This window comes from Stenella coeruleoalba (assembly GCF_951394435.1).
Source record: "Stenella coeruleoalba genome assembly, chromosome: 3".
Lineage (NCBI taxonomy): Eukaryota > Metazoa > Chordata > Mammalia > Artiodactyla > Delphinidae > Stenella > Stenella coeruleoalba.
The window spans coordinates 71,801,192-71,817,124 of record NC_137148.1 but is presented as its reverse complement, the minus strand read 5'-3'; the positions used below and the strand labels follow the sequence as shown (position 1 = coordinate 71,817,124).

At 37.8% G+C, this 15,933-nt stretch overlaps 1 long non-coding RNA gene across 2 annotated transcripts in view; it reads left to right on the top strand.

The window, feature by feature from the left end:
* The window catches only part of LOC307183536, a 314,069-nt gene that overhangs the window by 57,322 nt on the left and 240,814 nt on the right, over window positions 1–15,933 (top strand). For both annotated transcript variants that reach the window (XR_013827519.1, XR_013827520.1), the window contains one exon: window positions 5,558–5,586. This is a non-coding gene — a long non-coding RNA (uncharacterized lncRNA). The remainder of the gene's footprint in view (window positions 1–5,557; window positions 5,587–15,933) is intronic.

Sequence of the window (15,933 nt, the reverse complement as noted above, 5' to 3'; positions counted from 1 at the left end):
GGCGTTTATTATGTTGAGATATGCTCCCTCTATACCCATTTTATTGAGAGTTTTTTATCATAAAAGGATGTTGAATTTTGTCAAAAGATTTTTCTGCATGTATTGAGATGATCATATGATTTTTTTTCTTCGTAAGATTTTGTTTGTTAATGTGGTGTATCACATTGATTGATTTATGGATATTGAACCACCCTTGTATCCCTGGGATTAATCCTTTTGATCTTGGTGTATGATCATTTTAAAGTACTGTTGAATTAGATTTGCTGATATTTTGTTGCGGATTTTTGCATCTGTGTTCATCAGTTATATTGGCCTTTAAAGTTTTTTCCCCTTTTTTGTGGTGCCTTTGTCTGGTTTTGGTATCAGAGCGATGCTGGTCTCATAGAATGAGTTTGGAGGTATTCCTTCCTTTTCTTTTCTTTTCTTTTTTTTAATAGTTTGAGAAGGATAGGTATTAACTTTTCTTTAAATGTTTGGTAGAATTCACCTGTAGGTCATCTGTCCTGGACTTTTGTTTGTTGGGTTTTTTTTGTTTTTGATTCCTGATTCAGTTTTATTACTGGTAATTTGTCTGTTCTTATATTCTATTTCTTCCTTATTCAGTCTTGGGAGATTTCTTCTAGGCTATATAATTGTTTGCAGTAGTCTCCTATGATCTTTTGTATTTCTGTGATGTCAATTGTAACTTCTCTTCATTTGGGTCCTCTCTTTTCTTGGTGAATCTGGATAGAGGTTTCTCAATTTTATTTATTTTTTCAAAGAACCAGCTCTTAGATTAATTGATCTTTCCTATTTTTTTAAAAGTTTTTCTTTCATTTATTTCTGCTCTGATATTTATTATCTCCTTCTACTAACTTCGGGTTTTGTTTGTTCTTCTTTTTTCTAGTTCCTTTACGTATAAGGTTAGGTCATTTATTTGTTATTTTTCTGTTTTCTGAGGCAGGGTTGTATCACTGTAAACTTCCCTCTATAAGTGGTTGACCTACTTCCTTTACTCTATGCTTGCCTTTACCAGTGAGATTTTTCCTTTCGTAATTTTCATATCTCTAGTTGTTTTCTTTTCTTTTCAATTTAGAGAAGTCCCTTTAGCATTTCTTGTAAAGCTGGTTTAGCACTACTGAACTCTTTTAGCTTTTGCTTTAGAGTAAAACTCTTTATTTCTCCTCCAAATCTGAATGATAGCCTTGCTGGGTAGAATATTCTTGGTTGTAGGTTTTTTTCTTTCATCGCTTTGACTATATAATTCCATTCCCTCTGGTCTTCAAAGTTTCTGCTGAAAAGTTAGCTGATAGACTTATGGGAGTCCCCCTGTTCATAACTAGTTGATTTTCTCTTGCTGCTTTTAGGCTTCTCTCTTTATCTTCAATTTTTGCCTTTTTAGTTGTAATGTGTCTTGGTATAGCTCTCTTTGGGTTCATATTGTTTTGGAATCTTTGTGTTTCCTGGACCTGGATGTCTGTTTCCTTTCTTAGGTTAGGGATGTTTTCAGCTATTATTTCTTATAATAAGTTTTATGCTGCTTTCTCTCTTCTCCTTTTGGGACCCTTATAATGCAAATGCTAATACACTTGATGTTTTCTCAGAGGTCTGCTAAAGTGACTTCATTTAAAAATTTTTTTTCTGTTTAGTTTGAGTGACTTCTCCTACTCTGGCTTCCAGTTCACTTTTCCATTCCTCTGCATCATCTAATCTACTGTTAATTCTTTTTGTGTATTTTTTTATTTCAGTTATCATATTCTTTAGCTCTGTTTGGTTTTTTTTTATATTTTTAAACTCTTTGTTAAACTCCTCACGTGTTGATCCATTCTTCTAAGTTCATTGAACATCTTTGTGATCATTACCTTGAACTCTTTATTAGGTAGATTGATTATCTCTACTTTGTTTAGTTGTTCTTCTGAGATTTGGTCTTGTTCAATCATCTGGAACATTCTTCTCTGTCTCCTCATTTGTGCCTGAATCTCTGTGTTTATTTCTATGTATTAGGTAGGTCAGTTACAATTCCTGATCTTGGAGAGGTGGCTTTATGTAGGAGACATTCTATGGGGCTCAGAAGCACAACCCTTCTGGTCACTAGAGCTTTATGCTCTAGGGGTACCCTCATGTGAACTGCAGGGGCACTTCTCTTGTAGTAGGGCTAACTGCTATGGGCACGCTGGTAGGTAGGGCTGGCTCCTGGCCCTATTGGCTTCCAGGCCCTGCCTGTCACAGTAGCTGCTGATCCATTGGTGGGTGGGACGGAGTCCTGGCATGGCTGGCTGTGCAACCTGGGGGGTGGGGGATGTTCCAGGTCTAAGCCCTCTGACTTAGACTTTAAAAATCACTATGGCTTCTGTGTAAATAATGACCTATAATTTTCGGGGGTGGGGTGGGCAAGAATGGAAGCCAAAGTCTCAGTTAGAAGGCTTTTGTATTATTTTTATGCAGAAGATGTTTGAGGATTGAATAGAGTATTAACAGTATGGATGACAAGAGAAAGTAAAAATAGATGAGCGACTATTCCCATTTTCCAGGTAAGTAAATAGAGGCTTAGAGAGTTTAACCAATTCTCCTAGAAGTGGTAAACTGGTATTCTATTCTACATCTAATTTCACAGATAAACTTCAGCCAAGTGCCATATAGATTTGTCACATTTAAAATTAATGAAGTTCAAATAAATTAGGTTTTACTGTAATTTAGGTGGATTAAGCTAAATTAAGAGATGGTAGCCATGGTCCTATTTTTAGACATTTTCATTGATCACACCTGTTCACTGTCTTCATGTAGGAGACGTTTAAAACATAATAAACAGGATGAAACTTGAATTATATCACCATTTTTACAGGATTTTTTATGGAAAATAAGGAAATCACTGCAGATATAAAACCCCTAATCTCATTCAGACATTCTGTGTAATTCTGATGAACAGAGCCTAAGAGTCAATCTGAGAAAGTTTGCTGTTGTAATTTCTGGGAATTGATAAGTGATCATTGATATGTCAGAAATTTTTTTTTTTCTGCCTTAGGTTCAATAAGGATGGAAGTGAGAAATGTAGATAGTTATTTTGGGAGTAATTTAGAAGCAAATCAAAGGAGTGCATACTTTTCATTGAAAAGTAGATGTTACCAGAACTAATCATTGTGATACCTTAACAAGGGAGAGTCTCCCTTGATTAGATATCTTAACAAGGGAAAGTCTCCCTTGATTAGATCTTTTCTCCCTTTGGGCAATGAAAGGACACTCTGGTTCTATTCTTGCTGTAGTACTTTTAAAAAAACAAGTTTATTGGAGAAGAAATTGACTCCTTTGTCATCAAGGTCATAGAATCTTTTCTGTATTTTTTTTCCTACTACATTTCCCTCCTCTGTGATCTCTCTGAGTTACCAAGAAGGTGATTTACTTGTGGCTCTAAAACTTCTGTTCCTCTCTTCCACATAATCAAGATCTTCAAATAAGCATCTTTCAAAGAGCGACAAGCAAAATACAGCTGCAGGATCAGTAACTCCCTTTTAAGCAGCTTTGCCTTCTGTCATTGTTGACTGCTGGAGGTGGTGATCCATGTCAGTCACTGAAACCACACCTTGGCAAGACTGCAATCTGCTCCTGGAGTTTTTGTGTATGGGAACACTTTTAGATAATGAGATTTTCATATATTCCAAGCACCACACACACAGTGCCTGGAACATAGTAGGTATCCAGTAAATATTTATTAATATTGTCAAATCATATTTTCAAGGCTTTGCTAGCATGGGATAGGTAAATTTGTTGCAGAATGGAGCAATGCAGGAATTTCTTTGTCAGTCCTGGATAAAGTTTATTAATACTAGGATAAATAACTCTCCAAGCAGCAAGAGACTTTTAGCAAGACTCAATGGATTGATATAAACTTATATTTTTAAGCCATCAAACTAAGAAGAGGTTAAGACTAACGTTTACTTATTAAGATAATTTCCTAATCATTCTTATAAGAATTTAATGAGTGACAAACTGACGCTGGATATAAATTTATGATTTCCCAAAATAACATTTGATTGGTTTGAGTGATGTCTTACATCAAGTAATCATAGTTAATTTTTGCTTCTGGAGAGATTTGACTTTACCAGTCTATCATGTCATCAGATGTATTTCAAGAATGATTTCTTTGTCTGTTGATACAAAGTTAAAGAATTCCTATGGAGATTCTTAAATCTATAACTTGTATTTTTATCAGGGCAGATGGGACAAGTTCAGAATAGTGGCAAAAAGACTACATCTTCTGAAGTATACTATAAATACATAAAGAATGATTTTACGTTAAAAATATTTTTAGTCATAAATTAAGGGCAAAGTTAGGATTTTTCTCATATATGAATTTTGGTGCAAAAAGCAATGGGTGGGGCTTCCCTGGTGGCGCAGTGGTTGAGAGTCCGCCTGCCGATGCAGGGGACACGGGTTCGTGCCCTGGTCCGGGAAGATCCCACGTGCCGCGGAGCGGCTGGGCTTGTGAGCCATGGCCACTGAGCCTGCGCGTCCGGAGCCTGTGCTCCGCAACGGGAGAGGCCACAACAGTGAGAGGCCCGCATACCGCAAAAAAAAAAAAAAAAAAAAAAAGCAATGGGTGACTTATTTTAAGATCAAAGAAAGGTCAATAAATGCTGTGGCCTCAATTCTATTGTAAATATCAGCAGTTAAAACAATGAGAGAATAGGAGTTTTAAATATACTGCTAAAACAAACATGAAAGTTATTTTTCTTATTATATTTATTTCTTTAACATTCAATATCTGTATTTAAGACTGATGTTTGATTCTAACTCACAAAATAATCTGGTCTAAAAGAGATTTCAGAGAGTTAAAAAAAGGATATATAAAAAACAGGGATAAAATTGTAATGTTTTACGTTTCCATATTCTTTTCTGAAGGATAAATTTTGAATGATTTCCTCTTTTTTTTTTTTTGGTAATGAACCAATCACCCTAATAAGCAAAGCTTTAACAACATTAACAGCACAGTCACAGAAGGCACAATGAAAATTGGAAGAAGAGTAATCCTTAATGTCTAGAAAAAACTCAGGCAACATATGGAAATGGAGAGCTTAACCTAGGTGAAGAAAAGGTTTCCTGTATTATTACAGCACTTGCTGCCAGGGCTGATATGAGGAGTCTGGATCTGGCTGTCTCTTGACCCAGATTCCAGTTTTGTCACTGGACCAGGCACAGCACCATTCTTTCATTATTAGAAGGTCTCTGCCCTTCTTCATAGCAGCGGTGGGTGCTTATTCTAAGAGCCACTCTAGTTCCCCAATTTATCATTGCCATTGAGATGTGGCATTTAGCCCAGCTCTCTGGTTCTCAAACCCTGACTGCACATTGGAAGCACCTGTTAGCTTTTATAAACTACTGGTATCCTGGCCCCTCCTCAGATATTCTGACTTAAGTAGTCTGGGTGTGGCTCAGGCTTTGGGATTTTTGGAAAGCTCCTTGGTTATTTCTAAGTTGCAACTGAAGTTGAGAACCACTGGTCTAGTAAAGTTTGGAAGAAGGAAGAAAACAAGTTGTGAAGTTCTGTCTTATTTCTCATCCTCAATTTTGTGTTTTCTCACAGGTCCCTCAGCCTCAGAAAACCCAGTGAAGGTAATTCATGTTTTTTGACTCTTTCCTAAATTGCTTTCCGGGTTCTGTTTGCCCAGAATCTTTCCTAGATGGGAAACTCAAAAGGGAGGTCAGAGAAGGATAAGGAATTCTGATGATTCTTGGCATCATATTATGACACAGGGTGGAATGGATTCTTTTTAAATGTTCAGTAAGTGAATTGGGCAGAATGGAAGGTAATGGATTGGCATACCAAAATGCATATATATCAAAATCAATCAAAGCAAACAAGTTTAACCAATGGTATTACAGTAAATAAGCATTGGAAAGTCTTACTTGGAAAGTCTTATTTGGAAAGTCTCAGATTCAAGTGCTGACTTCATCGTTGCCAGCTGTGTGACATGTCCAATTTACCTACCCTCTTTGAGCTTCAGTTTCCTTATCCATAAGATAGAAACAGTATCTGCTGTACTTGGCTTACATGTTTGTTGTGAGGATTAAATTAAGTTACAAAAGTGAAATGACATTTTATAGTTTTAGATGTTACACAAATGTTATTACAGTGGGTTAACCTGCTTTAATATGTATTTATGTAAACACATTTTGTGGTTCATTTTTTCAACAAGAGAATAATTCTGGGGAACAATGGTTCTAAAACTAATTAAATCAATGTGTCATAGTCTTCAGCTAATCTGCTTGGGTGGCAAGCTTATACAAAATGAATGCATCTTTTGTAAATCTGATATATTAAACTTACATAGGATATAGTTGGTTATTGGCTTTGAAAAACAAAGTTCCATATCATTTTCTCATACTTAAAAGGTTTTTATCCCAACAGCTACTGAGCCCATGGTAACCATTAAAAGGAAAAAACAAAACAAACAAAAAAAACCCTATAGGAATAGAAAAAATTGTGATTCTGTTAGGTCATAGAAGAAGTCTTAGTTTTGTCTTAAACTGTAGTGTCTCAGTCAGTTTGAGCTGCTCTAACTACCATGGACTGGGTGGCTTAAACTATAAACATTTATTTCTCATAGTTTTGGAGACTAGGACGTTCTAGATCGGATGTCAGCATTGTTGGGTCCTAGCAAGAGCCCTCAGGTTATAGACTGTTGGCTTGTATCCTCACACAGTGGAAAGATCACAAAGTAGCACTCTGGCCCCTTCTTATAAAGGCACAAATCACATTCGAGAGGGTTCCACCTTCATGACCTAATTGTCTCCAAAAGACCCCCCCTCCAAATACTATGACATTGGGAATTAGATTTCAAAATGTTAATTTTGGAGAGTCACAAACGTTCAGTCCGTAACATGTGGCTGCTCAAAATGGAGTGACAGCTGATGTCATTCCCACCATTTACCAAGCCAATGCTATGTGCTGGGCACTGTGCTATCTTTCATATACTTCATCTCATTTAGGCCCTCAAAACTTCTGTGTGAATTAGGTTCTATTATTATATCAATTTTATTGCTGAAAAACAAAACCAAACAAAACTGAGGGACAGAGGGGCTGTCACTTTCCCCTTAAACCCACATCTTCTGACTCAGATCCCTTACTTTTAATGACTGAACTATACTATCTTCCAGTAATCACTGTTATAAGGGTTTATTGGCAGGTTGATTTGGGGAGAGTTGATAAAAGGAGCTTGGAAGGGGGTGGAGATGAAGGATAGCCTGGGGCTTCTTTCAAAAATAGTTACCTTGGCTTAGTGCATGGAGCCATAGTTGAAATGTATGGAGGGTGGGCTACGCACACTAGCTGAAAAAATTGTTCTCACGGAAACTGTGCATGGTTAGTATTCAGTCACCCTGCTTCTGGTGATGGAGTGTGACATCATTGGGGCTGGAGTTTTGAGAATGTCAGAAGGCAACATCTTAGGCTCAGACACAAACACTCTTAGCAGCAGCAGTGACAGTGGTCTTCTCAAGCCATAGACCTGGGATGTCACTCACGTCATTGGGCAGGTTAGGAAGAACATGATGGATGATACACTGTAGTAGACTCTGCACTTGATCATCAGGACAGGCAACATTTCCTTGCAGGCTCCAAGAAGAAACCTGTGGGGCACTTTTCGTTCTCAAGGGGAGACAGATCCCAGTAAAACAGGTGATTCCTATGGATGTGCCTTCACAGTACCTCTAGGCTGGAGTGGCCCGAATAACAGTAGCAGCAAGAAGGATAACAATAAACTTACCATATGCTCTTATAAATGCTTTACAAACAGTTTTCTTAATCTCTAAAGCACTTTGATGAACTAGAGATTTAGGAATTATAAATATCCTCATTGTACAGGTAAGGTTCTTGGAGATAAATAATTTCCCTAAGTTCACACAAGTTAATCAATGCAAGGTGAGATTAAATCAGGTGTTTTGGATTCCAGAGCCTATACCATATATTATACGTTGTTTTCTTGTAAAAAATGTAGTTTAAGAGGGTGTTGTACATTTTTTTATTAGAACCAACATGAGTATTGGAAGTGGTTGAAAGTCAGCCAGGCTGATATGCCAAGAGCATGAACACCAGTATTGGAGTCATGGACATAACAGGACACAGCTGGGGCTTTTTGTTCGGTATGGCTCATAGTTACTTTGATCCTATGACCTGCAGAAACTGTGCTAGTCATTTAGGAACAACAAGTGAAATGAATTACCCTCTAAGCGCAGATTAAGTCAGAAAAGTGATTTGAATAAAGGGATTTTGATGGTTTGTTTTGCACTAGAAAGGCCGTCATTGGCCAGTGATTCCAAATTACAATCACAGATACCTGTTGATCTCAAATATCAAAGAAGTGGTTCTCTAATCCTGCTGGAGGACACCTCAATGTAAGATTTAGGTCTGGTTAGGAATATGAACAGATTCCATCTAACTGTAAAGGAGAAGAATGTTGAAATATTGAGAGCCATATCTACAAGCACCGAGAATGATAATAGGGCAAAAGGGATTTGATGATTTTATTAGAATAGTAAGTTATAACATGACCTGGCACACCACACTATTATCATCTATTTCCAGGATACACGGACCTGCCTGCTTTATCAGTCTCAGAAACTGCCTTCTTTTTCATCATTACAGTCCAGCTGAATCCTCAACACAGACCTGGCCCAACATTTTGGCACTCAGCATGAGGTCAACTATACCTGCCAGTTTTTCTCTAAACTTAACGTCTAGTTATCATTTAAACTTTTTCCTCGTTCTTGTGACTTGGTCCTGCTCTGTCTGCCCTTGTCTCTGAATGCTGACATTTTCTTCTGTGGTGGAATCCTGGCTTGATAATTTGTCCGGGACTGCAGTTCCTTTCCTTGTGTAACTTGAATCTGTTCCAGTACTCCAACCTGATGACTGGGAAACCATTCAAGGTTCTCTGTTGCTGATCATCTTCCTGTGCAGACCTGTGATCATCGTCAGCTCCTAAACATTGGCAACCACCAGCATGAAATGGCTGCTTGCTATTGCAGTGGTTCTCAAACCTCAACTTTCATCAAAATCACTTGATGAACTTTTATAATTCAGAACTCTGGGGTATACCCACAAGAAATTTTGATTTAGTCAGGCTAAGGTGGAGTCTAAAAATCTGCATATTTAACAGTTTCCCTAGGTGGGACTCTGCAGTTGGGTGGAAGAGCACACCCAGGTAGAGAAATACTGCTCCATTGTCTGTTGCTACAACAATGATAGCCAACATTGGACTTCCTTCCTGTTCTACCAGATGGGTCACTCTTCCTCCAGGGTCTTATCACTTTACCTTACTTGAGTTGTCCTTCAGATCTCATGTTAGATGTTGCCTCTTCTTGCCCTGTAGACTGTTAGATGCCTCTCGTATGTACTATTGTACATCCTGTCCTTATCTCTACCTAGCACTCAGCTCACTGTATTTCTCTATTTACTTCTTCATATGAACTGTTAGACTATGAACTCTAACAGGAGAGTTATGTCATGTTCACCTCTGAATTCTCATTGTCTATGGTAGTGTACCAGGCACAGAGGAGGTGGACAAGAAATCTACAGTGGTTCTAGGTGGTGATCGGTCTTAGTCTCTTGTTCAGCTGAGTCATTTGGACTACTCAGAGGTCTCAGTTTGAATTGCTTTAGGGGTGCTGGTCTAGACAGGTCCCTAAGATGTATGAGAACTGAGGTTAGGGTCAAAATCTAGCCTGACTTATCTTTTTAATTGCTGGACTACGGCAAGGCTTCCAACACTGGTTCTCATTCAAGGATCCACCTCAAGTAAAAATATGAAAACAAGCCCATGTGATATCTTAAAATTCAAAATACTCTAATTTTCAGTGCACAATAACATATTGTGGACATAAGGCACTTAAACATTAGAGAAAATGGGAAGCTTTCATTTTGATTCTGGAATGGATCTAGTATTTTGAGAAGACTGATGATAAATTTCAGAGAGCAGAAGTTTCCTAATATTTTTTTCCCCTTCTAATTGTAGTTAGTCTCTAATTCCGTGAAGTGAAACCTAAAATCTCAGAAGCCATGCATACTAGTTCTTGAAAGGACTTTTGAGATGATCATTTTTACAGATGAGGAAAGTTGGGTTAAATATTAGTGTCTACAGTGTGCAAGAAAACGAAACAACAAAAACTCAGACTGGAGTCTATCACATGCTCAGGCTCACATAGCTACTTAGTTTTACATTTCAGCTAGGTCTCAGATTCCCAGATCTCTCTGACAATCCCTGGTCTGTCCAGAAATTTTCTTGCTGAAGTAGAATCATGGAGACTGCAGTACATACTTGTCTGATTCAGTCCTGCCCTGCAGCCAGTTTATTTCACTCTCTACTGAGTTTTCATGATTTGTTTTTATAATGTATTTTTTTCCTAAGGTCTTGTATTATTTTAATATTTGGCCTGTTGAGTGTGTGTGCTTCAGGGCTAATTATCTTATTACTTATTTAAGACATATCTGGAGTTGGCAATAAGGGAACATTTAAGTGGTCCTTAAGAAGGAAGTGGAGGGCAGTTGAGAATGGCCATACTGAGGCAGTTAGATGTTTTTTGGCTCATGTTTTATGAACATAGATTTTATGTTTTTGTATATGTCCTAAAATACAATTAAACTATTGCCAACTGCTGATGATACCTCTAATGGAAGAAAGCCGATGTTTGGGTAATATAAAATGGAGGATAGTCCAAAAATGATTAATATTTGGCATTTGAGTGTTTGTCTACTCATTTTTTTTCCAGCAAATCTTTGCTGAGCATCTTTGTGTGTCAGGCACCATGCTGGGCACTAGAGACATTTTTATACATCTGAATAAAAGCATGGATGCCAATTTAGTATTTCATCTTAGATAAAATGTTAGAGGTACAATGTAAACAGTAGAGAAGCTATTGAGAAGCTATTTTTCATCCTATATTTCACTCCTCCCAGAAGTCTACTCTTGGTGGGGACTTGATATTTTCTTTTAGGTTAATCTAAGGTATAATTTCTGTCAAGCTCCACTTGGAGGAATCCTCCTGGATTAGTTGGTATCTTTGTATGAAAACTGCATGGAGGGTTTGGGATGTCCACAGAGCTGTCATTATGTAAATGTTAGCTGATTAATTAAGATAAAATGTTAGTTGCTAATGTAATTTCTGAGATACATAGTCAGCCCTCCATATCCTCGACTTCTGCATCTGCAGAATCAACCAACCACGGATCAAAAATATTTGAAAAAGATTCAGAAAGTTCCAAAAAGCAAAATTTGAATTTGCTGTGCACTGGCAACTATTTACATAGTATTTACATTGTGTTAGGCATTATAAGTATTTTAGACATAACTTAAAGTATATGGGAGGATGTGCATAGGTTATATGCAAATACTATGCCATTGAGTATCCCTGGAATTTGGTAAGGGGGTTCCTGGAACCAATCCCCCTTGGATATTGAGGGCCAACTGTAAGTAATGATTTATATAGAACAAGTGTTCTCAATGCACCAGGAGGCAAGTTCTGCCTTTGACAAGCCATATTTTCTGGTCAGATGATTAAAATTGAATTGTACTATAAAGGAAAATCTCAATACATATGAAAAAGATTTAATGAATAGGAATTAGTGCTCTTTTAGAATAGACAGGAAGTCACACGCAAACCAATAAATGGTATTGTGTAACTCTTTTGTCTCTTGAAGCTAATACTTCTAAATGGTTACAGTAATGATGCTGTTGATCATTCCAGAACTGCTGTGGATTAGTCAGTTTTCTTAAAGATGGAAGCACAGAGTTTCAGGTATCCCCTCCACAAAACAGTAAGTAGAATATCTGAAACGCAAACTAATACCTAAAATCTAAAAGTTAAGGAAAACACAGAGGAGGTTAGAGTGCCGAAGTAGAGACCTGGAAAGTAGTAGTCTTAAAGGGATACACACACACACACACACACACACACACACACTGCATATATACACATATACTTCCTTTTTATGGCTGAGTAATATTCCATTGTATATATGTGCCACATCATCTTTATCCATTCACCTGTCGATGGACACTTAGGTTGCTTCCATGTCCTGGATATTGTAAATAGAGCTGCACTGAACGTTTTGGTACATGACTCTTTTTGAATTATGGTTTTCTCAGGGTATATGCCCAGTAGTGGGATTGCTGGGTCCTGTGGTAGTTCTATTCTTAGCTTTTTAAGGAACCTCCATACTGTTCTCCATAGTGGCTGTATCAATTTGCATTCCCACCAACAATGCAAGGGGGTTCCCTTTTCTCCGCACCCTCTCCAGCATTTATTGTTTGTAGATTTTTTGATCATGGCCATTCTGACCGGTGTGAGATGATATCTCATTGTAGTTTCGATTTGCATTTCTCTAATGATTAATGATTAATGTTGAGCATTCTTTCATGTGTCTGTTGGCAATCTGTATATCTTCTTTGGAGAAATGTCTATTTAGGTCTTCTGCCCATTTTGGGATTGGGTTGTTTGTTGTTTTGATATTGAGCTGCATGAGCTGCTTGTAAATTTTGGAGATTAATCCTTTGTTAGTTACTTCATCTGCAAATATTTTCTCCCATTCTGAGGGTTGTCTTTTCATCTTGTTTATGGTTTCCTTTGCTGTGCAAAAGCTTTTAAGTTTCATTAGGCCCCATCTGTTTATTTTTGTTTTTATTTCCATTTCTCTAGGAGGTGGGTCAAAAAGGATCTTGCTGTGATTTATGTCATAGAGTGTTCTGCGTGTGTTCTCCTCTAAGAGTTTGATGGTGTCTGGTCTTACATTTAGGTCTTTAATCCATTTTGAGTTTATTTTTGTGTATGGTGTTAGGGAGTGTTCTAATTTCATTCTTTTACATGTAGCTGTCCAGTTTTCCCAGCACCACTTATTGAAGAGGCTGTCTTTTCTCCACTGTATATTCTTGCCTCCTTTATCAAAGATTAGGTCACCATATGTGCATGGGTTTATCTCTGGGCTTTCTATCCTGTTCCGTTGATCTATATTTCTGTTTCTGTGTCAGTACCATACTGTCTTGATTACTGTAGCTTTGTAGTATAGTCTGAAGTCTGGGAGCCTGATTTCTCCAGGTCCGTTTTTCTTTCTCAAGAATGCTTTGTCTATTCGGGGTCTTTTGTGTTTCCATACAAAATGTGAAACTTTTTGTTCTATTTCTGTGAAAAAATGCCAGTGGTAGTTTGACAGGGATTGCATTGAATCTGTAGATTGCTTTGGGTAGTTGAGCCATTTTCACAATGTTGATTCTTCCAATCCAAGAACATGGTATATCTCTCCATATGTTTGTATCATCTTTAATTAATCTTTAATTAATCTTCTTAATCTTTAATTTCTTAATTTCATCAGTGTCTTATAATTTTCTGCATACAGGTCTTTTGTCTCCTTAGGTAGGTGTATTCCTAGATATTTTGTTCTTTATGTTGCAGTGATATATGGGAGTGTTTTCTTAATTTCACTTTCAGATTTTTCATCATTAGTGTATAGGAATGCAAGAGATTTCTGTGCATTAATTTTGTATCCTGCTACTTTACGACATTCATTGATTTGCTCTAGTAGTTTTCTGATAGCATCTTTAGGATTCTCTATGTATAGTATCATGTCATCTGCAAACAGTGACAGCTTTACTTCTTCTTTTCTGATTTGGATTCCTTTTATTTCTTTTTCTTCTCTGATTGCTGTGGCTAAAAGTTACAAAACTATGTAGAATAATAGTGGTCATGGTTGAATAATAGGGTGATGGTGGCCTCGTAGAATGAGTTTGGGAGTGTTCCTCCCTCTGCTATATTTTGGAAGAGTTTGAGAAGGAATAGGTGTTAGCTCCTCTCTAAGTGTTTGATAGAATTAGGACTGGTTTTCTTAAAATAAGTGTAAACACCTATTGTTCCTGATACCTTCATCCCATTATTAGGGAGCTACCACATTGGCAGCTGGACGAAACATTGGTATTTGATCCTCTGTGATGTTTTTTCTCAGAATTTCCCTGAGACATTCTCCACAGGGATGAGCCATATTAGGTTGGGTCAGTCATTTCATATAGATGTAAAGTCAGAGGACAAGCACCCAATCCAGGAGCCTCAGGCAGGGCTAGGTCACTCACTGATGCTCAAAACCACAGTGGTTAAGAGCCCAGCAAAGCAAATGCAGAAAGGTGCATATACACATTAGTAGATCTAGATAGAACTTAATTTCATTTTTGCATAAATATGAATTTGGTCTAATTTCAAAAACTATAAAATAATCATTCATGGTTTGGTATTGGTTTTGTTTCTGATAATGCTTTTGGGTTAGGAGTAGGGGATCTGTAGAGTTCTTAGGGCATGGAAGTGTCACAGTCCTGTCCTAGCTAAGAGAAATAGCAGCTGAGAGCCATGAGTGCTTCCTCTTGTGGCTGCAGGAATAGGTCAGTGATTCTAAGTGGGAAGACTTCCTGAGTATAATCTGTAATTTTGTTCTCGCCTTTTTTTCTCCACGTCAGAGACCTATGCTTTATATAATTGAGTGCTCAAAGAGTAAAACCTGGATCAAATCACCAATTTGTATCTTATCCTGCAGCATGGCCTGATGGAACAGCAATGGTGTGATTGGGGAATTTCAAAGGGAGTAGCAACTTACAGGGGAGAATATAACAGATAAGGTAGACCTGGACCATCTTCCTATTTTATTGGGCTATATTGAGTAGAAAAGAGGAAATTGAAGGGAAGGCTGGGGGGGGGGTCCCCATTTCTATAAAAGGGGAAAATAAAGGTTCAAATATTGTATGGGGCAAGAAACAGGGCTTCTAGAAAATAGTTATAAGTTAGCAAATCTGTTTCTTCTTTTCTCCTCAGGGTGGGATCTGTTTTCTTTACCACTTGCATTTCTCCCCACAAATGGTGGACTTTGCCTTTTAAATAGAACACTAGAAATAGTATACCTGAAAATTCTCCAGAAGGAAAGAAGGAAATTTATATACCTGTCTTGCCTGTGCAGGATCCTAGGTAATAGATATGTTTAAATATATGACTAATGATATGCTGTAATTCCAAGCAGTTGGGCTTCAGAATAGGAAAAAGGATTTTTCAGAGAATGAAAGAAGATGGAGATGGAGCTTAAACATGGTAAAGGTCTCCTGATACTGGGGTTGTTTGGAGGAAGGAAAGTGGATCTCTAACTCTTCCAGGAAACAAAACTAGAAGGCCAGAACCACCTTTCCTTTTGTTCTTGTCTGTTTGCAAGAACCTCTGCTTGCCCACAGAAAGAAACTTGACAACACTTTGGCCTATAAACACCAGCATACCAACTGTACTAAATCTCTGCCCATCTATTTTGGGTAAGCTAGAGGAAAAATAGCAGACTGCTTAGGAGGAAGCTTGGGGGCCCGCCAAGGCCATGACGTACAGGTTTCCAAGCAGAGCTATGGCTGAATCAGAAAAAGCGTGTCTGAGTTGGGCCCGGATACAAGGACTACTCCTCTCAAATTTCTCAGCTTATCTCACAGGAAGAAGAAGTATGGATTCAGTGTAACTCTCCACTTCTCAGAGGTCATCCAACAGGCCATCAAACCACATTTTGTTGAAGTTTCATGAAACTTAGAAGGGGATGTTGGTGGCAGTGGTCTCTGTATTCTTTTTACTTTGCCATTTGGCCATCTAACAGCTCATATACCTTTTTCAATGAAGCCACAGATTCCCAGTGGAGAAATAATTAAAATAACTGGTATTTTCCTGAAGCTGTTTGATGTTTCAACAGCTCCAGTGAGTGGCTGCACATCAGTGGCGTTCACACTGCTGTTAGCATGGAAAATAAAGAGACTTTGAAAAAGAGTATTTTCCTTATGTTAGGTTGTTCCCAGTTTCTGGACCTGATAGCTAGATGAGTGGTTTATTTTTCTTCTACCAGATGTGGATTGAATCGGTAACAGGGTCATCTATTGGATATAGAATAAAATAACTCAGAAAAAAATG